Raw genomic sequence first — 27,335 nt, 5'->3', positions numbered from 1 at the left:
AGCCGGAGTCTCCTACAGAGCTGGGGACACCAAAGCCATGCTTCCACGGGATGATCAGTATGTCCCCAACGGGAAGTACCTTAGACTTCCAGCAGCCACTATCAGCCAGCCTACTGAACCAGTTGAAGACATTCCTTCTTCAACACCACAAGCACCTACAACAGCCCAATTGCTCCAGCAGATACTTGAAAAGTTGGATCGGCAGGAACAGAAAGCTAAAATGAGAGAGCACCGTAACAAGCGCCGATTCACATACCTCAAGGAGCTGATCATGGGAAAATTCAATGACTCAGACACCCCGGAATCTACTTCCTTTACCATCACAGGGAGCCATGATGGTCCCGACTGTGGAGATACTGCTACCAGCCCACCTTTGTTCTTAACAGATGGCACCGAGGACGGTGCAAAGCCTTAAGTGTGGGGAGGTCGGTCAGTACCTGACTTCCGGAGGTAATTTCTCTTCCCTAGCACCAATAAATTAGGATATTTAGTTAGATTTTTCTTTTGTAGAATAGGATAAATTGCATAGTAATAGATTAGTTGCATGCATGTTCTGCTTGATTGAAAAGACAATAAGTTTCTTCTAAGACCCTATCTTTGGAACAAAATTTCACTAATTTTAATTAAAACTTTTATGTTAAATTTGCTTGAAGTTGTATTTGGAACATGATTTTTGAGCTAAAGAATACACAACCTGTGAGATTTGAGCCTTTATGAATGGTTACATTATTTAACCATAATTATTTTATTCTTGTGTGTTTACTTCTCTATGACTGTAATCTATATTTTGTTTCATCCTATATGTCCAATGTTTATTATATTTATATGTTTGCATATGATTGAGGCCATTATTTGTTTAGCTCACTTATCCAAATAAAGCCTACCCTTTCAATTACCTTTGTTAGCCACTTTGAGCCTTTAAATCCCATTCGTTCTACATTTTACCACATTACTAGCCTTAAGCGGAAAAACAATTATATATCCCAAATTGAATCTTTGGTTAGCTTAAGATAGAATTGTGTGTGTTATTTAAGTATGGAAAATTGTGGAAGCAAAAGATAATAAGGGAATGAGTCATGATAATACAATGGGAATTTGGATACCTACTCATGTGAAACTATAAGAATTAAAACTCTATGTGCATTGATAAGCTATGTTTATGTTTATGTTAAAAAAAAAATAAAAAAATACTCAATAAATAAATAAGGAGACAAAATTACCCCAATGCTAAGTCAAGCATTCAAAGATCAATGCATGTATGATAAAATCAAAATAAAATGTTGATACATGAGTATGGAATGTGAAAGGAGATTTCTGGGTAGCTAGGTATGAATTCTAAAGTTACATAGAATATATATAGGTTATGTCAAAGCTTGGGTTAATTAAAGATTCAATTTATAAGCTTACTTAGCCATATATATATATATATATATCCTTACCCTTACCTTGGCCCCATTACAACCTTGAAAAGACCTCATGATGTTTGCATTCGTATATTAAATGTTGTTGATTGGTTAGGAGAAGAACAAAAATTAGAGAGCATGATTAGAGAAGAATAGAGTGATGATCCTATACACTAGAGAGACTAGAGTGTACATACATCATCAGTGAGGGTTCCATACTTGAATTTCTATGTTCCCTGCTTTCATGAGCTATCTTCTTGCATTTTTATCTGTTCTTACTGTATAAGAATTGAGTTAGTGGAATTTGATTTGTAATTGTTTTGAAGAGCTTATTTACTTTAGATCAAGTGGACAAGAATCATATAGTTGCATTCATATATATAGGTTGCATTGCATTTCATAGGTTTTACATGTTCTTACTCATTTATTTTATCTCCTTCAACTAAGCATGAGGACATGCTAATGTTTAAGTGTGGGGAGGTTGATAAACCACTATTTTATGGTTTATATTGTGTTTAATTGTGTGGTTTTATCATGATCTTTACCCACTTATTCATTAAATAAGCATGCATTTACAATTCCTTCCTAAAGTTATTACATGATTGAAAACTTGCTTCCTAGAGACTTTTAATTATGTATTTTATTTCTCTTTTATTCCATTCGATGCCGTGATCTGTGTGTTAAGTGTTTCAGGCTTTATAGGGCACGAAGGAGTTGGAGATTGGAAAGGAGGCTTGCAAAAATGGAAGGAACACAAGGAATTGAGGAGATGACCAGCGAGAAGTGACGCGGCCGCATGGATGACGCGACCACGCGAAGAAGAGGAAATCGCAGTGACGCGGCCGCATGAATGACGTGACCGCGCGGCATGGAATAGCACGAGTGACGCGGTTGCATGGATGACGCGACCGCGTGACATGCGCGATCTGCATAATCTGCAGAATCGCTGGGGGTGATTTCGGGCCTTATTTTGACCCAGTTTTCGGCCCAGAAAAATAGACTAGAGCTAGAGAACATGCATAAACCGACAACAACATTCATTCCGCATAATTTTAGTTTTTTTAGATCTAGTTTTTCCTCTCCTCTAGGTTTTTTCTCTACACATTCATAGTTTTTAGGATTTGTTATGTTCATTGTTTTGCATTAGGATATTGAGAAGAGTTATTGCCTCATCAAGACTTCGACATTCTAGTTTGTTCTCTTTACTTGTCTCTTACTCTTCCATGTTCCTTAATTTACTTAATTTTACCATTGGATTATTTTAGCATTTATTAAATACAAGAATTATTTTTTATTTTCAATTAATCCTTTAATCATTATTTATCATGTCTTTCTTTAATTCCCTTTCTTATATTATGAATTTCACATTGACAATGAGCGAGTAGTTCCCTAACTTGATGGGGAGTTGATTGAAAGAAACCCTTGAGTTAGGATGCTCAAGAGAAAGATTGTAATTGGGTTTATTGTTGGATTACTCTCTAGTCATTAACACCAATCCTCCCAAGAGCGGATTGGAACTTGTGGATAGAACAACATTCCAACTCGTTTGACTTTTCCTTACTTAGTGAGGGACAACTAAACAAAATAATCCCCAATTATCAATTAGTCTTGAGAGTACTGCAACAAGAATAGGACTTCCAACTAATCAACCCCCAGTCAAGGCTTTTATTTAAATTTATATATAAAATCTCTAATTTAATTTTCTGCCATTCAACTCAAACCTTTTTGAAACCATCTGATTAATAAAATAGCACACTTTTCTGCAACTCGTTGGGAGACGACCTGGGATTCATACTCCCAGTATTTTAATTTTAATTTCTGTGATACCCTTCTAAATTGATGAGCAGATTTCTGGTTGGTTGAGAACTATACTTGCAATGCATATTTTATAATCATTCTTAACTCACCAATTTCTGCTCGCATCAGTCATCCAAGTAATACCTCAGGTGAGTGAAGGTCGATCCCACGAGGATTGTCGGACAGAGCAAGCAATGGTTGTCAAGTTGGACTTAGTCAGGCAAATAAAAAAGGGTTTGATGAGTTGCAATTCACATAAACAATAAACAGAGAATTAAAGAAAGTAATAGAGAGTTTGGTGTGAAAACAGTGTGAGAAAATAGTTAAGGTTTCAGAGATGTTTATCTTTCCGGATTGAAGTTTCTTACCAACTATTTTAACAATGAATGATTCATTCTATGGCAAACCATAAATGTCTAAACCCTAATCTCTTAGTAATTTAGCCTCCTCTAACCTTCATTAACCGCCTCTCTCATTGTCACTTAATTCTGATTAGAGGGTTAAGTTCAAAAACTAGTTTATGGCCACAAAAACCCTAATTACCCAAGACTAACAGGATTATATGCCACATATTCCAATCAGTTTATGTAATTAGTAATTCAGGATGAATTTATTTTCAAGGTGTAGTTCAAGCGAGATAACTTTCTCGAGAATCACAAAAATTCATGTAGAAAAGGGTCATACTCTCGTTCCACCCAGTTCATAAGATTAAGAACGAAAACAATCCTTAGAATTGAATCAAAACATTAATTAAAATAGAAGAATAATGGTTCTAATTCATAGAAATAAACAAAGCTCCTAACCTTAACCAAGAGGTTTAGTTGCTCATGACTTACAGAGAAACAGGGTTCTGAAAACGTGCGGGAGAGAAAAGATAATGTTCAAACCCCTAATTAGGGTTAATCTCTTCCCTTTTATACTAACCTAATTTGATACGGAAATAAAATAAAATAATAAATTCTAAACCTAAAAGATATTATTTGTAATTAAAAAATAAAATAAAACTAATAAGTGCTAAATCCACTTGAGAGGCCCAACTGAGTGTGATTTAGACTAGCTGCTGGCGTGAAACTCCAGATTAGGCGTGAAACGCCCTAGGGGGAATAAAACTCGTGCATGCTGAGGTCCTCTGCTGGCGCTAAATGCCAGTTGGCCGTTTAGCACTCAGGGGGTGCTGCAAGCTTTCTTCTTTTTAGCTCCAAATTCCGCCAAATTACTCCGAATTTCACCTGAAACAATAAAAATACGAAAACAACTCAAAGTAGCATCCAAAAGAGATTTTTGCACTAAAATCAAATGAAACTAAATAAAATCTAACTAAAAATAACTAGAAAACACTATAAAAATGGTATAAGATGCTCACGCATCACTAGCATAGCAAGGTTAAAAGCTCTCAAGTCCTTGAAATTGAGGCCTCCTTGAGTTTTCGGTCTACAAGAAATCTTCCAACTTATCCAGTGCATTCTTTTTTCTAAATTCCTCTGTTCCCATAAGAATTACATAATAGCTTTATGTATGTCATCAATCAGTGTCTCTAGAAGCTTGAAGCAACTCAGCGTGTAGATCGGAACCCCTGTTGCTACCGCCTTTATTAATGCCTCTCTACCCCCTGTAGAAAGCAATGCTCTTTTTCATTGTTTTAGCTTGCCTGAGACATTGTCTTTGATATAATTGAATGTAGTCCTCTTTGAATGCTGAACAATTGCTGGCAATCCCAAGTATCTTTCTTGATTCCCTACATGTGGAACTCGTAGAATACTAGCCAATTGTCTTGGATCGGGTTAGGAGTGTTGCGGTTAAAGAATACTGAAGATTTATCAAAATTAACTATTTGACTGTTGATTTCTTCCTAGTTCGGCATGCTCGACTGAAGAGTATTGAATCATCTGCGAAAAATAAATGACTAATTCTCGAGCACCTGTGATTTAATCTCAAACCAGAAATCTCCTATCTCCATTCTCCTCTGTGGAGCAGATAGGTAAGTCCTTCTATATAAAACAAAAATAGGTTTGGGGATGGAGGGTCACCTTGTCGTAACCCTCTATATGGTTTAAAATAACCATGAGGTTGTCCATCCACAGTAATGGAATAAGAAACTGTAGTTACTAGCTCCTGGATCCATTTCATCCATTTTTCACAAAAACCCATCTTCTTCATAATTGCGCAAATGAAACTCCATTCCACCATGTCATACGCTTTAATCATGTCTAATTTCAGAGCTAAATTAAATTCACCATATCTTTTGTTTTTTAGAAAATGCATGTACTCATGTGTAATCAAAATATTATCACTAATTAGTCTCCCTTTTAGAAAGGCACTTTGGGGATTATTGATAATTCTATTCATCACAGATTGCAATCTATGAACCATAATCTTAGAGATAATCTTATAAAAGATACTACTTAGACTGATAGGTCTAACTTGCTTCATAGAAGTAGTGTTTAGAATTTTAGGAATAAGACAAATATGTGTGTGATTAAAGGATTTCAAGAGTTTACCTCCCGAAAAGAAATGTTTAACTCCATGAGTCACATCTTTCATTATCGTATCCCAAAAAATTGGTAAAATTTAGCGATGAAGCCATCATCTCCGGGAGCTGAAACTTGGAATGGAAGAATTTTGTATTTTTATCTCTCCATTATAGCCACTGCACTCTTAATTTCTCTTTTCAGTACCTTTCTTTTTGTATCCATGCTTCTTCCAACTCTTCCTCCCATATTCAAATCATTCCTCCATTTTCCTGATCACCTTTAAGAGACTCTACTGCAATCTATCCTTTAAGGTTCTGAATTTTTTCCTTCGAATTGGAGGAGGCTTGCCTTTGCCATTCTACTAGTTTATCACGACAAGCTTTCAATTTTTCCGCCAGTCTAAACATAGGTGACCCAAGTACATCTTGTTCCCAATACTGTTTGACTATAGCTACCACTTCTTCATTATCACACCAACGCTCTTGAAATCTAAATCTCCTTTTCGCTTTTCTTCCTTCAGTACCTGAAAATAATAGAATCAGTTTGTGGTCTGATCCTATATCTTCCAGGTGAGTAACATAGGCTTCAGGAAATTCTGATCTCCATTCATTTGTCACCAACGTCTTGGCGATTATTGTAACACCCCCTATAGAATTTCTTTTCAGTGACAGATTTAGGAAGCATTGGCGCGAAGCCGTGACCGATCTACAAGATTTATATACATGTATTTTCTGTTTGATGGTTTAGTTGAGACTTTACCCCTCGTCATTTTTTATTTTGAAATTTTAGAGGGGCAGGACTTGTATTTGAGAGTTTGGAATAAGTCTATGTATTTATTATTATGCAGATATATTTGTGTGATTAAGTGAATTAAAGTAAAAGCTTTTCGATTTCATAACTAAGGTTTTGATTTATATTCACGAAGGCTCAATATTAAATAATTATAATATGAAATTAACGAATTGGAGGTAAGTAATGCCTGAACTTTTAGTACAATTATGAGGTGCTAAAAGTAAGAATGTTACAATTATTCCATGTAAATTTATCCCCTACATAGCCAACATCTATTAATTCAATAGCATTAATAAAGTCATTAAATTGCTAAATTGATCTGGCAGATTTGACTTTTCCTCCTTCTTTCTCATGTTGCACTTTGGTTGCATTGAAATCCCCAATTACTATCAATTTTTTGCATCTGCCTTCCATTATGTGTAACAATTTACTGAATTGGTCACCTCTAGTAGCTTTTTCCGTGTGTAAATAAACTCCCAAGACCTCCCACTTTAACTGTGACTGAGAATCTTCAACAATGAAGTGGATGAAAAAAGTTGTCATTACTCAGAACCTGCACTACCACTTGACATCTCCATGCCACCACCAAACCTTCGGACAAGCATATTGGTTCAACAGTGTAAGCTGAACTGAAACCCTGCTTTCTAAGTATCCTTTCTACTATATGGGTATTGTTCTTGGTCTCACATAGGAACAATTGTAAGAACCGCGACTAATTAACTGCCTAATTAGATAATTAATTACCCAAATTAGGTTCCAAAAAGTTAGAGTGAGAATTTGAGGATTTAAATATAATTTTTGGACTCAGTAGATTTTTCTGAGTTAGAAAATGTGTTTTCTGCAAAAAACTGCGAACCCGCAGTTGAACTGGTTGAACCGGTTCAAGTATGCCTGGTACTGCGTGAGAAAAAGTGAAAACAGTCAAAAACCTTAGAAAAATGATAGAAGTAAAAAAACTGGGCGTTAATTTTTAAGGTTTGGCCCGAAGTTGGGCCAAACGGGCTAAAAACGCTAACGGGTTAGACCGGGCCCAAGTTGGGCCCAAGCCCAACATATATAAACACTTAAGTGAGCCCAATTTCAGCACAACACTCACTTAAACACACACTCAGCAGAAAAGAAAAGAGTGAAGAGGAAGAAGAAAATACTATTCACTCTCAACTTCACAAGCTCATATCTTGAGCTATAGAGCTCCGATCGCCGCACCGTTTGCGGCTACGCATTTCTCGTGGAGAGCTCTACAAAACTCATCCAAGAAAGTTGTGAGATAACTACGAAATCTTCTCAGTTCTTCTCTTCAAAATTTCGAGTTTTAGGGCTTTTGATTAAGTGAGATTTTGTGATTTTGGGTGTTTAGGTTCACTCTAATCCTTGCTTAGCTTTGGGTTTTGGCTACCAAAACTGTTGGATAAGGTAAGAGGCATTGAAATCTTGTGAGATTATGTTTATGTTGAGCCCTAGGTTGATTTATGATGATTTATGTATATATAGCTTGAATAATTGTGAGTTTGGGAGCTATTGGAACTTGTTGAAGCGGAATTGAAAGCTTGGAGTGTGGTGGAAAGCTCAATTGTGCTCATTTGGGGTTTTGGTTCATATAGAGAATTAGCCAAGGTATGATTTCGGTTTCCTCTATGTAGTATATAATATTCATGGACACTTAGGCTATTGACCCATAGGATAAGTTTGAAATTAAATAGTTGTTGAGTTGTTGAATGATGATGTATGATGATTTATGATGGGTTGATGAATTTGAGTAATTGTGATGATTGATGATACTATGATGATGATGAATGATTATGTGGATTGAAAAGTGAATGTTAATGATATATGTGATATGTTGAGATTTAATGAAATGGTAATGTGGTTGGAAAAGGTGAACGAGGATTGATTATAATGTGATACATTTGATTGTTGAGGTTGAGAATGATGAAATGTAAAGAAAAAAAGGTGGTAAGAATGGTGCAATATGTTATAAAGTGTATATTTTGATGAGAAGTGGGGTTTGGAATGGTTTTATTTGGTTTTAGTTGGTTTGAATTGTGAAAATAAGGAAATTGGTGAATTGTGAACTTTTGGTAAAAGTTGATTTTTGGCGAACTTTGATTGATCATAACTTATGCCTAAGTTTTCAAAATTGGTTGAAATTTGTTTGAAATAAAATCTTATTGAAAACTCTTCAAATCGATATAAAGTTTGCAAAATTTGGATTTTTGTAGAGGAAGTTATGATCATTCAAAATTTGGTGTTGAAATCTGAAATTCTGCAAAGTTGTAGAATTTTGTGATTTCTGGTATGTGCGCACGCACAGGGTTGTGCGCACGCACAATCCTTCAAAATTTTAAACCTGTGCGTACACACAGGCAGGGAAAGGCATTCTGTTTGCAGTGCTAGCACAGCTTGTGCGCTGGTGCGCAGAAATCGTGACGGTTCATTCCTTGGTAACGGCTAAAAACTTAATACGCACGTTCATAATCTTAGTTCTTTATCACAACTTCGCACAACTAACCAGCAAGTGCACTGGGTCGTCCAAGTAATAAACCTTACGTGAGTAAGGGTCGATCCTACGGAGATTGTCGGCTTGAAGCAAGCTATGGTCATCTTGCAAATCTCAGTCAGGCAGATTCATATGGTTATGGATATTTGATAATTAAAATATAATTAAGATATAAATAAAACGTAAATTAAAGATAGAGATAGTTATGTAATTCATTGGTAAGAGTTTCAGATAAGCGTATGAAGATGCTTGTTCCTCCTGAACCTCTGCTTTCCTATTGTCTTCATCCAATCATTCATACTCCTTTCTATGGCAAGCTGTATGTTAGGCGTCACCGTTGTCAATGGCTACATCCTGTTCTCTCAGTGAAAATGGTCCAATGCACTGTCACTGCATGGCTAATCATCTGTCGGTTCTCGATCATACTGGAATAGGATCCATTGATCCTTTTGCGTCTGTCACTACGCCCAGCACTCGCGAGTTTGAAGCTCGTCGTAGCCATCCCTTCCCAGATCCTACTCAGAATACCACAGATAAGGTTTAGACTTTTCAGATCTCAAGAATGGCCGTCCATGGATTCTAACTTATACCACGAAGACTCTGATTAAGGAATCCCAGAGATATTCATTCAATCTAAGGTAGAACGGAAGTGGTTGTCAGGCACGCGTTCATAGGTTGGGAATGATGATGACTGTCACGATCATCACATTCATATTAAAGTGCGAATGAATATCTTAGAATCGGAATAAGCTTGAATTGAATAGAAAAACGATAGTACTTTGTATTAATTCATGAGGAACAGCAAAGCTCCACACCTTAATCTATGGTGTGTAGAAACTCTACCATTGAAAATACATAAGAGCAAGGTCCAGGCATGGCCGAGTGGCCAGCCCCCCTAAAGGTCTAAGATAGCATAAAACTGATCAAAGATGTCTAATACAATAGTAAAAGGTCCTATTTATATCAGACTAGTTACTAGGGTTTACAGAAATGAGTAAATGATGTAGAAATCCACTTCTAGGGCCCACTTGGTGTGTGCTTGGACTGAGCATTGAGCTTTACACGTGTAGGCTTCTCTTGGAGTTGAACACCAGTTTGTAACCTATTTCTGGCGTTTAACTCCACTTTGCAACCTGTTTCTGGCGTTTAACTCCAGAATGCAACATGGAACTGGTGTTGAACGCCAGTTTGCGTCATCTAAACTCGGGAAAAGTATGGACTATTATATATTTCTGGAAAGCTCTGGATGTCTACTTTCCAACGCAATTGAGAGCGTGCCATTTGGAGTTCTGTAGCTCCAAAAACTCCACTTTGAGTGAAGGAAGGTCAGAATCCAGCAGCATCTGCAGTTCTTCTTCAACCTCTAATTCTGATTTTTGCTCAAGTCCCTCAATTTCAGCCAGAAAATACCTGAAATCATAGAAAAACACACAAACTCATAGTAAAGTCCAGAAATGTGATTTTTTATTAAAAACTAATAAAAATATACTAAAAACTAACTAAATCATACTAAAAACTATGTAAAAATAATGCCAAAAAGCGTATAAATTATCCGCTCATCACAACACCAAACTTAAATTGTTGCTTGTCCCCAAGCAACTGAAAATCAAATAGGATAAAAAGAAGAGAATATACTATGAATTTCAAAATATCAATGAAACTTAGCTCCAATCAGATGAGCGGGACTAGTAGCTTTTTGCCTCTTGAATAGTTTTGGCATCTCACTTTATCCATTGAAGTTCAGAATCATTGGCATCTATAGGAACTTAGAATTCAGATAGTGTTATTGATTCTCCTAGTTCAGTATGTTGATTTTTGAACACAGCTACTTTATGAGTCTTGGCCGTGGCCCTAAGCACTTTGTTTTCCAGTATTACCACCGGATACATAAATGCCACAGACACATAACTGGGTGAACCTTTTCAGATTGTGACTCAGCTTTGCTAGAGTCCCCAATTAGAGGTGTCCAGGGTTCTTAAGCACACTCTTCTTTTTGCTTTGGACCTCGACTTTAACCGCTCAGTCTCAAGTTTTCACTTGACACCTTCACGCCACAAGCACATGGTTAGGGACAGCTTGGTTAGCCGCTTAGGCCAGGATTTTATTCCTTTAGGCCCTCCTATCCACTGATGCTCAAAGCCTTGGATCCTTTTTACCCTTGCCTTTTGGTTTTAAGGGCTATTGGCTTTTTCTGCTTGCTTTTTCTTTTTCTTTTTCTTTTTTTTTTGCCATTTTCTTTTTTTTTTCTTTTTTTTTTCTGCAAGCTTTTGTATTCACTGCTTTTTCTTGCTTCAAGAATCATTTTTATGATTTTTCAGATTATCAAATAACATATCTCCTTTTTCATCATTCTTTCAAGAGCCAACATATTTAACATTCATAAACAACAATTTTAAAAGACATATGCACTGTTCAAGCATTCATTCAGAAAACAAAAAGTATTGTCACCACATCAAAATTACTAAACTAGTTTCAAGGATGAATTCGAAACCATGTACTTCTTGTTCTTTTGTAATTAAAGCATTTTTCATTTAAGAATAGGACATTTATAGCTTTAAGACATAGACACTTAAACACTAGTAATCATGTAATAAGACACAAACATAAATAAACATAAAGCATAATAAATGAAAAATAGTAAAATAAATAGATAAGGAGATAAAGGAATGAGTCCACCTTAGTGAGGGTGACGTCTTCCTCTTCTTGAAGAACTAATGGTGCTTTTGAGCTCCTCTATATCTCTTCCTTGCCTTTGTTGCTCCTCCCTCATAGCTCTTTAATCTTCTCTAATCTCATGAAGGATGATGGAGTGCTCTTGATGCTCCACCCTTAGTTGTCCCTTGTTGGAACTTAATTCTCCTAGGGAGGTGTTGATTTGCTCCCAATAGTTTTGTGGAGGAATGTGCATCCCTTGAGGCATCTCAGGGATTTCATGGTGGGGGATTTCCTCATGCTCTTGTTGAGGTCCATGATCTCTTATTTGCTCCATACTTTTCTTAGTGATGGGCTTGTCCTCTTCAATGAGGATGTCTCCCTCTATGTCAATTCCAGCCGAATTGCAGAGGTGGCATATGAGGTGAGGAAAGGCTAACCTTGCCCAAGTGGAGGACTTGTCAGCCACCTTGTAAAGTTCTTGAGGTATAATCTCATGAACTTCCACCTCCTCTTCAATCATGATACTATGGATCATGATGGCCCGGTCTATAGTAACTTCAGACCGGTTACTAGTAGGAATGATTGAGCGTTGAATGAACTCTAGCCATCCCCTAGCCACTGGTTTGAGGTCATGCCTTCTTAATTGAATCGGCTTGCCTCTTGAGTCAATTTTCCATTGAGCTTCTTCCTCACATATGTCTATGAGGACTTGGTCCAACCTTTGATCAAAGTTGACCCTTCTTGTGTAGGGGCGTGCGTTTTCTTCCATCATTGGCAAGTTGAACACCATGCTTACATTTTCCGGACTGAAGTCTAAGTATTTCCCCCGAACCATGGTGAGCCAATGCTTTGGATTCGGGTTCACACTTTGATCATGGTTCCTAGTGATCCATGCATTTGCATAGAACTCTTGGACCATTAAGATCCCGACTTGTTGAATGGGGTTGGTGAGAACTTCCCAACCTCTTCTTCGGATCTCATGTCGGATCTCCGGATACTCATTCTTTTTGAGCTTGAAAGGAACCTCAGGGATCACTTTCTTCTTAGCCACAACTTCATAGAAGTGGTCTTGATGGACTTTTGAGATGAATCTCTCCATCTCCCATGACTCAGAAGTGGAAGCAATTGCCTTCCCTTTCCTCTTTCTAGAGGTTTCTCTGGCCTTAGGTGCCATAAATAGTTATGGAAAAATAAAAAGATATGCTTTTACCACACCAAACTTAAAATGTTTGCTCGTCTCCGAGCAAAAAAAGAAAGAAAGAAGGAGAAGAAGAAAAAGAATGGAGGAGATGGAGGGAGAAGGTGTATTCAGCCAAGGGTAAGAAGAGAGGGTTGTGTTGTGTGAAAATGAAGAAGGAAAAAAGGGTTTATATATGGGTGGGATGGGATTTAGGGTTCGGCCATTAAGGTTGGGGTTGGGAGGGAAAAGAGTTTGAATTTTGGAGGTAGGTGGGGTTTATGGGGAAGAGAGGATGGATGTGAGTGGTGAAGAGGTGATGGGAAAGAGTGATTGAGGTGATTGGTGAAGGGTATTTGGGGAAGAGAGTTATGAAAAGGTGTGAAGAGGAGAGAAGAAGATGTGGGGATCCTGTGGGGTCCACAGATCAAGTGGGGTCAAAGACTTAACATCTCTGCTCCAATTAGGTGTGTAAAACGCCCTTGCTGTGCAATCCTGGCGTTTAACGCTAGATTGCTGCTTGTTTCTGGCGTTAAACGCTCAAATGTAGCCTATTTCTGGCGTTTAACGCCAGGCAGATGCTTGTTTTTGGCGTTAAACGCCAGCTTGGTGCTTGTTTCTGGCGTTTAAACGCCAGACTGCTCTCCTCCAGGGTGTGCTGTTTTCAATGCTATTTTTCATTCTGTTTTTGATTTTTCAGTAGTTTTTGTGACTCCACATGATCATCAACCTACTAAAACACGAAATGACAAAAGGAAAATAAAATAGATATAATTAAATAATATTGGGTTGCCTCCCAATAAGCGCTTCTTTAACGTTAATAGCTTGACAGTGAGCTCTCATGGAGCCTCACAGATGTTTAGAGCATTGTTGGGACCTCCCAACACCAAACTTAGAGTTTGACTGTGGGGGTTCAACACCAAACTTAGAGTTTGGTTGTGGCCTCCTGATAAACCACTATTTTATGGTTTATAATGTGTTTAATTGTGTAGTTTTATCATGATCTTTACCCACTTATTCATATGATTAGCATGCATTTATATTTCCTTCCTAAAATTATTACATGATTGAAAACTTGCTTCCTAGAGAATTTTAATTATGTATTTTAATTCTCCTTTATTCCATTTGATGCTGTGATCTGTGTGTTAAGTGTTTCAGTCTTTATAGGGCATGAATGAATTGGAGATTGGAAAGGAAGCTTGCAAAAATGGAAGGAACACAAGAAATTGAGGAGATGACCAGCGAGAAGTGACGGGGTCGCATGGCTCACACGACCGCGCGAAAGAGAGGAAATCGCAGTGACGCGACCGCATGGCTCACGTGACCGCGCGGATTGGAATAGCACAAGTGACGCGGAGGCGTGGACGACGCGCCCGCGTGGCAAAGCAAAACGCCGAATGACGCATCCGCATGAATGACGCGATCGCGTGACGTGCGCGATCTGCATAATCTGCAGAATTCGATGGGGACGATTTTAGGCCCTGTTTTGACCCAGTTTTCGGCCTGGAAAAGCAGACTAGAGCCAGAGGACATGCAGAAACCAAAACAACATTTATTCTACACAGTTTTAGTTTTTTAGATCTAGTTTTACTCCTCTTCCAGGTTTTTCTCTCTACACATTCATAGTTCTTAGGATTATTATTTCTATTGCTCTTTGCATTGGGATATTGAGAAGAGTTATTACCTCATCAAGACTTCGTCATTCTAGTTTGTTTTCTTTACTTGGCTTTACTCTTCCATGTCCTTTAATTTACTCAATTTTACTATTGGATTATTTTAGAATTTATTAATACAAGAGTTACTTTTATTTTTAATTGATTCCTTTGAGTTTTATTTATCATGTCTTTCTTTAATTCTCTTTCCTATGTTATGAGTTCTACATTCACAATGAGCGAGTAGTTCCCTAACTTGATGGGGAGTTGATTGAAAGGAAACCTTGAGTTGGAATGCTCAAAAGAGAAATTGTAATTGGGTTTATTATTGGATTGCCATCTAGTCACTAACGCCAGTCCTTCCAAGTAAGCGGATTGGGACTTGTGAATAGAAACAGCATTCCAACTTGTTTGACTTTCCCTTACCTAGTAAGGGATAACTAAACAGAACAACCTTCAATTATCAATTAATCTTGAGAGTACTGCAACAAGAATAGGGCTTCCAACTAATCTACTCCCAGTCAAGGCTTTTATTTAAATTACTTAATTTCCCCAATTTAATTTCCTGTTTATTCAACTCAAACTCTTTTTGAAAATATCTGATTAATAAAATAGCACACATTTCTGCAACTCGTTGGGAGACGACCTGGGATTCATACTCCCAGTATTTTAATTTTAATTTTTGTGACAACCCTTCTAAATTGATAAGCGGATTTCTGGTTGGTTAAGAACTATACTTGCAACGCATATCTTATAAAAATTCTTGACTCGCCAATTTCCGCCACGTCAATTTTTGGCGCCGTTGCCGGGGAGTTGCAATAGAGTGCTAAAGGTATTGATTGGATTTTATTTATTTGCATTTTGTTTTATTTTACTACTATGAGCTGCTTGTTTCTTTCACTAGATGACGTGTTCACTTCCTGATCCAAGCTTGCCAGTATTCGATCCTGAGTTTGAAAGAACTATTTCACGAATAAGGCAAGCTCGGCGTCGGTTAGTCCTCTTTGAGGGCGGATCTGAAACGTCATTTGAGGAAGAAACCAGCCCCCGTTCTACTAATTCAGTTGATTTACGTATAGGTGACATGGCAGCACCTATGAGAGTTACTATCCAGGAGGCTGGAGCCCCTGATTTTACAATGCAACCGTTTCAAGCGCATCACCCAGCGGTGGCTACAGACTTTGAAATAAAGACTGCACTGCTCAATTTGATGCCCAAGTTTCATGACTTACCTGCTCAAGAGCCTATCAAGCAGCTGAGAGATTTCCAAGCAGCCTGTTCTACTGTCAGGCGTGATGGTGTAGATGCAACTTCAATTCTGTTGAAAGCCTTCCCGTTTTCTCTTGAGGGAAAGGCAAGAGAGTGATACTACACTCAACCCGCAGCAACTGTATCCAACTGGGATGCACTGAGAAGAGAATTCTTGGAAAAATTCTTTCCAGCTGAAGTTACTGATAAACTGAGGAAAGACATTTCCATGATTGTTCAGGATGAATTTGAGACTCTCTATGAATACTGGGAGCGCTTCAATAATCTTCTGAAAGCATGCCCTCATCATATGATTGAGAAGATAGTGTTACTCGGTTACGTCACACAGGGCATGAGGCCCCAAGATAAGACCACATTGGAAAGTGCTAGCAATGGGTCTATGAAAAAGTACAAGACCACTGATGAGGCATGGCAATTGATCAGTGATTTAGCTGAATCTACTCGGAATCACAGGCAGAAATAAGGCCGTTCAAAAGCTGTTGCAGAAGTATCCTCTAGCAGAGAGACTGCTGCTCTAACTCAGAGTATCTGTGAAATGACCAACTTGCTGAAGCAGATGCAATTGAATCAACAACAAGTTCAGCAAGCTCAACCTTCTCCACCACAGCAAAGCCAACAGTTAGTCCCACAGAGAGTTTGTGGAATCTGTGCTGATTATAGCCACTATACTGATGAATGTCCGCAGCTCCAACAGGAAGACAACACTATGACAGCCACTCATAACTTCTATGACTGCCCCAACCAAGGGTACAATCAAGGTGGCAATTACAACCATGGATGGCAGGACAATTCTAACCAGAATTGGAGGGACAACAACAACAACAGAGGAGGCAGAGACAATCAGGAAAATCTGAGGTAGAATAATAACAACAATAGGCAGCAGAACCAGAACCAGCCTTACAGAGTACCTCACCTGAGACAATCCCAAGGACCACAGAATACCCAATAGCAGACCTCTCAAATTACTTATCCTTCCTCATATTCTAATGATGATTTACTACAATCCATTGATCGGAGACAACAGACCATGGAAAATAACATTAATGCCACTCTAAATGGTCTGAACGCTACTTTGCAAGCTCTTGTCTCACAGATTGGATCAATGAATAACTCCAATAACCAACCTTTGAGCTCCAGTGGAATTCCCTCTCAACCATTACCCAATCCAAAGGGTCGCATTAATGCCATCACCCTCAGGTCCGAAACCACACTGCAGGAGAGGAATCAGGAGGAGCCAAGCCTACCAGAACACGCCTCAGCTGAAGAGGTAGTGAAAATAGAAGATGTTGAAGAGGAAGAGGACATACAGGACATAGCTGAAAAAGAAGAAGTTCAACCACAGGAGGAAGCACCACAGGGCGCAGATACTGTAGAAGACACCACTCCCATTCCATTTCCACAACTTGCAAGGAAGCCCAGGAAGCAGCTGGAACCTGATCCCAAAATGGTAGAGATATTCAAAAAGGTTGAGGTAACTGTTCCTCTTTTTTATGTTATTCAACAGGTACCTAAATATTCAAAGTTTCTAAAAGATTTATATATACATAAAGACAAAATTAATGAATTAGAAACTATACCTTTAGGTAGTTTCATATCTGCTTTAATGGGTGGTTTACCTGAGAAGTGTAGTGACCCAGGTCCTTGTATGGTTAATTGTATTATTGGTGGTGTGATAATTTCTGACTACATGTGTGATTTAGGAGCATGTGTGAGTATAATGCCTTTGTCTATATATGATATTTTGAGGCTCCCTCCTTTAAAAAGGTCGGCAGCTCGTTTTGTGTTAGCAGATAAAAGCATTATTACAGTGATTGGAGTTGCTGAAGATGTATTAGTGGGCATTAAGGGGCTCACATTCCCCACTGATTTTTATATCCTGGAGATGCCCCAAAATGACTCAGAGAAGCCATCATCAATCCTACTTGGAAGACCATTCATGAAGATATCAAAGTTAAAATTGGATGCTTTTTTAGGAACATACTCTTTTAAAATAGATGGCCGATTAGTAAGTTTCAATCTGAATGGAGTTATGAAGCACCCTCCAGAAGATCATTCTATCTTCCAGTGTTACATCATAGATGAAACTGTAGCTGAAGTTTACCAGGAGGAGTTAGAGGAGAAGCACACAGGACAAGGTCCGAGTGTGGGGACACTCTTGAACGACAATGAGGGCACTTTGCCATTATCACCAGCTCCAGACAATCCAGAGCCTAACCATGAGCAGAAGTTAGAGTTGAAACCCCTTCCCCTACACCTCAAATATGCTTACCTTAAGGACAAGCAGAAGTTTCCAGTTATCATTGCACGGGAACTCACTTCTCAACAAGAAGAGCAGTTACTTAGTGTGCCGAGGAGGCACAAGAAGGATATTGGGTGGAGTTTGGCAGATATAGTAGGCATCAACCCTCAAGTATGTGAGCACAGAATATTTTTAGAAAAGGGAGCAAGGCCCGTTCATCAACCCCAGAGAAGACTGAACCCCACTATCTTAGAGGTTGTCAAGAAGGAAGTGACCAGACTACTGTAGGCAGATATCATCTATCCCATCTCAGACAGTGAATGGGTAAGCCCAGTACAAGTGGTGCCAAAGAAGTCTGGAGTCACTAAAGTGAAGAATGAGCATGGAGAGCTCATAACAACCAGAGTACAGAACGCTTGGAGGGTCTGCATTGACTACAGACGCCTCAACCAAGCAACCCGTAAGGATCACTATCCTCTTCCATTCATTGATCAAATGCTGGATCGCCTGTCAGGTAAATCACATTATTGCTTTTTAGATGGTTATACAGGATATTTCCAGATTCATATAGCTCCTGAGGATCAGGAAAAGACTACTTTTACATGTCCTTTTGGGACTTATATTTACAAGAGAATGCCCTTTGGCTTGTGCAATGCACCAGCTACCTTCCAAAGGTGCATGATGAGTTTTTTCTCTGATCTTATTGAGGACTGTATGAAAGTTTTTATGGATGATTTTAGTGTTTATGACGATTCCTTTAGCCTTTGCTTAGATGGATTATCTAGAGTATTAGATAGATGTGTCAGTACAAACCTTGTATTAAATTTTGAAAAATGTCACTTTATGGTTAAATAAGGGATTGTACTAGGACATATTGTGTCTAATACTGGCATTTCTGTAGATCCAGCAAAGGTGGATGTTATTTCTAGTTTACCTTACCCCTCTTCTATGAGGAAAGTCCGTTCGTTCCTTGGCCATGCAGGTTTTTACAGGAGATTCATTAAGGACTTCAGTAAGGTAGCACTTCCCTTATCCAGACTACTGCAGAAAGATATTGAGTTCGAGTTCAGTGAGGATTGCAAACAAGCGTTTGATAAGCTGAAGACCGCCCTGACTCAAGCTCCAATCGTGAGAGGACCAGACTGGAGCCAGCCATTCGAAATAATGTGCGACGCTTCCAACCATGCAGTAGGAGCAGCACTGGCTCAGCGTGAAGGTAAGGATCCTTTTGTTATTGCTTATGCGTCTAAAACTCTAGATGCCGCACAGTCCAATTACACTACTACTGAGAAAAAGCTTCTTGCTATTGTTTTTTCTCTAGATAAATTCCGAGCCTATTTACTTGGTACGAAGGTAGTAGTGTACTCAGACCACGCAGCTCTAAAGTATCTATTAGCTAAAAAGGAGTCTAAACCAAGGCTTATACGTTGGATACTGCTATTACAAGAATTTGATTTAGAAATTAAGGATAGGAGTGGTAACCAGAATTTAGTGGCAGACCACTTGAGTCGCCTTGAGCACATCACAGATGACCCCACTCCTATAGCTGATAATTTCCCATTTGATAACCTGCAAGCAGTATCTGAGGTAGTCCCTTGGTATGCACCTGTAGCTAATTATCTAGTTAGCCGCACCTTTCCTCCAAACTTTTCTAAGCATTAAAGAGACAAGCTGAAAAGCGAGTCTAAATATTATATATGGGATGACCCATATTTATGGAGATGTGGCGCTGACCAGGTAATTAGACGGTGTGTGCCTCAATCAGAATTTCAGTCCATCTTAGAGGCATGTCACTCATCTGAGAGTGGAGGACATTTTGGCCCTCAAAGAACAGCTACAAAAATCTTAGACTGTGGATTCTGGTGGCCTACACTTTTTAGAGACGCTGCTGAATTTTGTAGATCTTGTTTCCCATTCTAAAAATTTGGTAATATATCTAGGAGGGATGAGATGCCTCAATAAATTATGCTTTTCTGTGAAATTTTTGACGTCTGGGACATTGACTTCATGGGTCCATTTCCAAATTCTAATGGTTATTTTTATATATTGTTAGCTGTGGATTACGTTTCCAAATGGGTGGAAGCAATTCCTACCCACACTGATGATGCTAACACTGTTGTTTCCTTTGTGAGAAACTATATTATTTGTCGCTTTGGATCACCACGAGCAATCGTGAGCGATCAAGGCACCCATTTTTGTAACAGGAGACTAACAGGATTAATGAAGAGGCATGGGATAATTCATAAGGTTGCAACAGCCTACCATCCTCAGACTAATGGGCAAGCCGAGGTGTCAAACAGAGAGATAAAGCGTATCTTGCAGAAGATAGTCAAACCTCATAGAAGAGACTGGAGCACTAGGCTACAAGATGCACTCTGGGCATACAGAACAGCATACAAAACACCCATTGGGATGAGTCCTTTCCGCTTAGTTTATGGAAAAGCTTGTCATCTCCCTGTTGAAGTAGAGCACAAAGCCTTTTGGGCAGTAAAAGAGTGCAACATGGGAATTGAGAAAGCCAGAGCTGAAAGGAAATTGCAACTGCAAGAACTGGAAAGCCTTTGCCTAGAAGCTTATGAGAACTCAAGACTATACAAGGAGAAGATGAAGGCTGTACATGATCAGCACATTAAGAGAAAAGAGTTCCAACCCGGGGACTTAGTCCTCCTTTACAAATCTCGACTGAGGCTCATGCCAGGCAAGTTGAGATCAAGATGGGAAGGTCCATACAGAGTAGAGAAGGCCAAACCGTACGGAGTTTATCACCTAAGCCATCCTTCAAGCTCTGAACTTATCAAAGTCAATGGACATCGTTTAAAGCTGTACCATGGCAAGCAGATGCAGAAAAACAAGGAGCTCGAGATCTTTCTCTTGGAAGATCCCCACATAGCCGAAGATTGAGCTAGTGGAGCGTCCAACTTACGGACGTTAAAGCAAAGTGCTAGGTGGGAGACAACCCACCATGGTATGATCGTTCTTTTCTTTATTCTTGGTTTTTCTATTTAATAACTCTTCTCTTTATTAGTACATTTCATGCATCTGCATTTACATACTTTTATTTTTAATTGAAAAAAAAAAATTTACGCGACGCGACCGCCTCATTGACGCGTCCGCGTTGCAGGAGATGGGAGGAATTAATAAAATGAACAGAGAGTCACGCAAGAGCGTGGCTGGAGGCTTGCCTTTGGCACAAATCACCCCACGCGACCGCGTCGCCGACGCGTCCACGTCACTAGGGAATATTGGCCTCCCACGCGACCGCGTCACTCACGCGGCCGCGTGCCCTGGAATTCGACGTCAAAAGGATGCACGACCGAAAGTTGTGCTAGAGTGGTGCTGGATTGGTGCTGAACGCACAATCCTTCCCACGCGGCCGCGTGACCGACGCGACCGCGTCATATCCTTCTCATGACCACTCACGCGATCGCATGCCCCACGCGATCGCGTCACTCAAGATTTGGTGAAAACAAAAATTTCGAACAGAGAGTTGTGCGAGTGCGAGGCTGCCCTCGCGCCAGTAGCATAAATCGGGTCACGCAATCGCGTGACTGACGCGACCGCGTCAATCAGTATCAGCGCAAGTCACGCGACCGCGTGCTCCACGCGACCGCGTCGATTGCGCCGCACAGCTTCCTTGATTTGCCACTTATCTTATCTTTCTCTTTCCCAAATCCTATTTTTCCTTTTTCCTCCTTATTTCTTCCTTCTTCCTTCTTCCTTCTTTCTCACTTTTTACACTCACACACTCTCGCTCACCCCCATTAACAAGGTTTTTCTTTTCTTCTTCTCCCCTTAGTTTTCTATTATTCTTCTTATTTTTATATTTTACTTTCTTTTCTTTTTCTTTTTACTTTCATTATTCATATTTTCTTTTTTTCTTTCTTTTTCCTTTTTACTTGGTGTTGGAATTTTACTTGAGTCATTATTTCTCATTATATGCTTGTGGTTTGTTGTTAATTTGTTTGGCAATTATATATTACTTTTTAAAGGGTTGCTTGCATGTTCAATTTAATACTTTTTATACCTTAATTATCATGCATGCTATGTGTTTGTGAAAAAGCCCATATGGCATTATGCACTTTTTTACGTTATTATATTCTACTATTAAATGCCCGTTTTTCACAAAAACCCCTTTTATATTTTATTCATCGAAAATAATTGTCAATACAAACGTGATGGTTTGCTACGAGTGATGCTTGATCTATGCTACTCATGCCTTTGCCAGCATGCCAATAAACACCTTGCATTCACTTGTCGTCATATGCACTAACTATTTTCCATTAATGAATTTTCACATGTAGTCATGACCATGTGTTAACATCGTTTACCTTTTAATGTGCATTCATAACCACCCTTTTCCGTTCTCTTCCTTGCTCTATTTCTTTGAATTTAATTTACTTTCTCTTCCCTTTTTCAGCATGGCCACCAAGAAGGGCAAAGAGAAAGCTACTCCCAAATCAACAGCAAGGAGAGGAACAAAGAGAGCACTAGTGGCAGAGCCTTCTTCAACTGCAGTCAAGCCCTCAACAAAAAGGATTAAGAGGATTATAAAGGTCGATGATAAGGAGAGAGCCTTCCTAGCAAAGGACACTGCGCGATTTCCCAATCGCTACTGCGAGCAGATGTTCCCTATCCTGGCAGAACGGAGCTACAACAACGAATACCTTCTTATCCTCCCGCCCAATATTGCTACTTTTGTTGAGCCGCAAATTGAACGAAGACAATGGGGTTTCCTACAGAGACAGCCGAGGCAGGTCAATCTTTCTTGGGTAGTCGAGTTCTACTCCAACTTCCACCTGCCAACCCTGCAGTCTGTCTTTATCCGTCAGAAGCAAGTCCCCATTACAGAAGAGGCCATTCAAAGAGATCTAGGTCTTCCCCCTATTCCAGAAGGTTTGGACGCCTTTCAAGAAGCTGCACTCAAGTGCCAAATGTACTAATTTGACTGGGACGCCGTTTTCAGAGTTATCACACTACCTGGTAGCCGATGGATCTACGGATACCATCGTACTCGCCCTAAGGGAATCTCGGCTTTAGCACTTACCTTGGAGGCTCGCGTATGGGCACAGATCATGTCCCATTACGTCTTTTCGAGCACTCACGAGTCCTCCTTCACTGCAGACATGGCCGTTCTACTATGGTGCATCCTTACTGACCAACCTCTGAACCTACCAAGACACATCCGGAATGCCATGGGACACGTACAAATTGCGGGCAACTTACCTTTTCCTGCCTTGGTCTCAGATCTCGTCTCCGCAGCCGGAGTCTCCTTCAGAGCTGGGGACACCAAAGCCATGCTTCCACGAGATGATCAATATGTCCCTAATGGGAAATATATCAGACTCTCAGCAGCCACTACAAGCCAACCTATTGAACCGGCTGCAGAAATTCCTCCTTCAACACCACAAGCACCTACCACAGACCAACTGCTCCATCAGATACTCGAAAGGTTGGATCGGCAGGAACACAAAGCTAAGATGAGAGAGCGTCGTAACAAGCGCCGATTCACATACCTCAAGGAGCTGATCATGGAAAAATTCAAGGACTCAGACACTCCGGACTCCACTTCCTTTACCAGCACAGGGAGCCATGATGGTCCCGACTGTGGAGATACTGCTACCAGCCCACCCCTGTTCCTGACAGATGGCACCGAGGACGGTGCAAAGCCTTAAGTGTGGGGAGGTCGGTCAGTACCTGACTCCCGGAGGTAATTTCTCTTCCCTAAACACCAATAAATTAGGATATTTAGTTAGTTTTTCTTTTGTAGAATAGGATAAATTGCATAGTAATAGATTAGTTGCATGCATGTTCTACTTGACTGAAAAGACAATAAGTTTCTTCTAAGACCCTATCTTTGGAACAAAATTTCACTGATTTTAATCAAAACTTCTATGTTAAATTTGCTTGAAGTTGTCTTTGGAACATGATTTTTAAGCTAAAGAACACACAACCTGTGAGATTTGAGCCTTTATGCATGGTTATATTATTTAACCATAATTATTTTATTCTTGTGTGTTTACTTCTCTATGATTGTAATCTATATTTTGTTTCATCCTATATGTCCAATATTTATTATATTTATATGTTTGCATATGATTGAGGCCATTAATTGTTTAGCTCACTTATCCAAATTAAGCCTACCTTTTCAATTACCTTTGTTAGCCACTTTGAGCCTTTGAATCCCATTTGTTCTATATTTTACCACATTACTAGCCTTAAGCGGAAAAACAATTATATATCCCAAACTGAATCTTTGGTTAGCTTAAGATAGAATTGTGTGTGCTAATTGAGTATGGGAAATTGTGGGAACAAAAGATAATAAGGGAATGTGTCATGATAATATAATGGAAATTTGGAGACCTACTCATGTGAAACTATAAAAAAAAATTGAAAATCTGTGTGCATCGATAAGCTATGTTATTTTTATGCTTATGAAAAAAAACCAAAAAAAATTATTCAATAAATAAATAAGGGGACAAAATTACCCAAATGTAAAGTTAAGAATTCAAAGATCAATGCATGTATGATAAAATTAAGATAAAAAGTTGATACATGAGTATGGAATGTGAAAGGAAAATTCTGGGTAGTTAGGTATAAATTCTAAAGTTATATAGAATATATATATATATATATATATATATATATATATATATATATATATATATATATATATATATATATATATATATATATATATAGTTATGTTAAAGCTTGGGTTAATTAAAGATTCAGTTTATAAGCTTACTTAGCCATATATGTATCCTTACCATTACCTTAGCCCCATTACAACCTTGAAAAGACCTCATGATGTTTGTATTGATATATTAAATGTTGTTGATTGGTTAGGAGAAGAGCAAAAAAAAAAAAATTAGAGAGCATGATTAGAGAAGGATAGAGTGATTACCCTATACACTAGAGAGACTAGAGTATACATACATCATCAGTGAGGGTTCAATGCTTGAAATTCTATGTTCCCTGCTTTCATGAGCTATCTTCTTGCATTTTTATCTGTTCTTACTGTATAAGAATTGAATTAGTGGAATTTGATTTGTAATTGTTTTGAAGAGCTTATTTGCTATTGATCAAGTGGACAAAAATCATATAGTTGCATTCATATATATATAGGTTGCATTGCATTGCATGAGTTTTACATGTTCCTACTCATTTATTTTATCTCTTTCAACTAAGCATGAGGACATGCTAATGTTTAAGTGTGGGGAGGTTGATAAACCACTATTTTATGGTTTATAATGTGTTTAATTGTGTAGTTTTATCATGATCTTTACCCACTTATTCATATGATTAGCATGCATTTATATTTCCTTCCTAAAATTATTACATGATTGAAAACTTGCTTCCTAGAGACTTTTAATTATGTATTTTAATTCTCATTTATTCTATTCGATGCCATGATCTGTGTATTAACTGTTTCAGGCTTTATAAGGCATGAATGAATTGGAGATTGGAAAGGAAGCTTGCAAAAATGGAAGGAACACAAGAAATTGAGGAGATGACCAGCGAGAATTGACGCGGCCGCATGGCTCATGCGACAGCGCGAAAGAAAGGAAATCGCAGTGACGCGGCCGCATGGCTCACGCGACTGCGCGGATTGGAATAGCACAAGTGACGCGGAGGCGTGGACGACGCGCCCGCGTGGCAAAGCAAAACGCCGAATGACGCGTCCGCATGAATGACGCGACCGCGTGATGTGCGCGATCTGCATAATCTGCAGAATTCGATGGGGCGATTTTGAGCCCTGTTTTGACCCAGTTTTCGGCCTGGAAAAGCAGACTAGAGCCAGAAGACATGCAGAAACCAAAACAACATTCATTCTACACAGTTTTAGTTTTTTAGATCTAGTTTTACTCCTCTTCTAGGTTTTTCTCTTTACACATTCATAGTTCTTAGGATTATTATTTCTATTGCTCTTTCCATTGGGATATTGAGAAGAGTTATTACCTCATCAAGACTTCGTCATTCTAGTTCGTTTTATTTACTTAGCTTTACTCTTCCATGTCCTTTAATTTACTCAATTTTACTATTGGATTATTTTAGAATTTATTAATACAAGAGTTACTTTTATTTTTAATTGATTCCTTTGAGTTTTATTTATCATGTCTTTCTTTAATTCTCTTTCCTATGTTATGAGTTCTACATTCACAATGAGCGAGTAGTTCCCTAACTTGATGGGGAGTTGATTGAAAGGAAACCTTGAGTTGGAATGCTCAAAAGAGAAATTGTAATTGGGTTTATTGTTGGATTGCCATCTAGTCACTAACGCCAGTCCTTCCAAGTAAGCGGATTGGGACTTGTGAATAGAAACAGCATTCCAACTTGTTTGACTTTCCCTTACCTAGTAAGGGATAACTAAACAGAACAACCTTCAATTATCAATTAATCTTGAGAGTACTGCAACAAGAATAGGGCTTCCAACTAATCTACTCCCAGTCAAGGCTTTTATTTAAATTACTTAATTTCCCCAATTTAATTTCCTGTTTATTCAACTCAAACTCTTTTTGAAAATATCTGATTAATAAAATAGCACACATTTCTGCAACTCGTTGGGAGACGACCTGGGATTCATACTCCCAGTATTTTAATTTTAATTTTTGTGACAACCCTTCTAAATTGATAAGCGGATTTCTGGTTGGTTAAGAACTATACTTGCAACGCATATCTTATAAAAATTCTTGACTCGCCAATTTCCGCCACGTCAATTTTTGGCGCCGTTGCCGGGGAGTTGCAATAGAGTGCTAAAGGTATTGATTGGATTTTATTTATTTGCATTTTGTTTTATTTTACTACTATGAGCTGCTTGTTTCTTTCACTAGATGACGTGTTCACTTCCTGATCCAAGCTTGCCAGTATTCGATCCTGAGTTTGAAAGAACTATTTCACGAATAAGGCAAGCTCGGCGTCGGTTAGTCCTCTTTGAGGGCGGATCTGAAACGTCATTTGAGGAAGAAACCAGCCCCCGTTCTACTAATTCAGTTGATTTACGTATAGGTGACATGGCAGCACCTATGAGAGTTACTATCCAGGAGGCTGGAGCCCCTGATTTTACAATGCAACCGTTTCAAGCGCATCACCCAGCGGTGGCTACAGACTTTGAAATAAAGACTGCACTGCTCAATTTGATGCCCAAGTTTCATGACTTACCTGCTCAAGAGCCTATCAAGCAGCTGAGAGATTTCCAAGCAGCCTGTTCTACTGTCAGGCGTGATGGTGTAGATGCAACTTCAATTCTGTTGAAAGCCTTCCCGTTTTCTCTTGAGGGAAAGGCAAGAGAGTGATACTACACTCAACCCGCAGCAACTGTATCCAACTGGGATACACTGAGAAGAGAATTCTTGGAAAAATTCTTTCCAGCTGAAGTTACTGAT

General features: G+C 38.9%; 1 non-coding gene across 1 annotated transcript; it reads right to left on the bottom strand.

Moving 5' to 3' along the window:
- Nucleotides 1-15,900: 15,900 nt before the first annotated feature.
- On the bottom strand, nucleotides 15,901-16,008 carry LOC112781007 (small nucleolar RNA R71). Its single transcript, XR_003191808.1, has one exon. It is a non-coding gene; the product is annotated as a small nucleolar RNA R71 (small nucleolar RNA).
- Between the last annotated feature and the right edge of the window lie 11,327 nt (nucleotides 16,009-27,335).

This window comes from Arachis hypogaea, chromosome 19 (assembly GCF_003086295.3).
Source record: "Arachis hypogaea cultivar Tifrunner chromosome 19, arahy.Tifrunner.gnm2.J5K5, whole genome shotgun sequence".
NCBI classification, from domain to species: domain Eukaryota; kingdom Viridiplantae; phylum Streptophyta; class Magnoliopsida; order Fabales; family Fabaceae; genus Arachis; species Arachis hypogaea.
The sequence above is the reverse complement of the archived record's forward strand: the minus strand, read 5'-3'. Positions and strand labels throughout refer to the sequence as shown.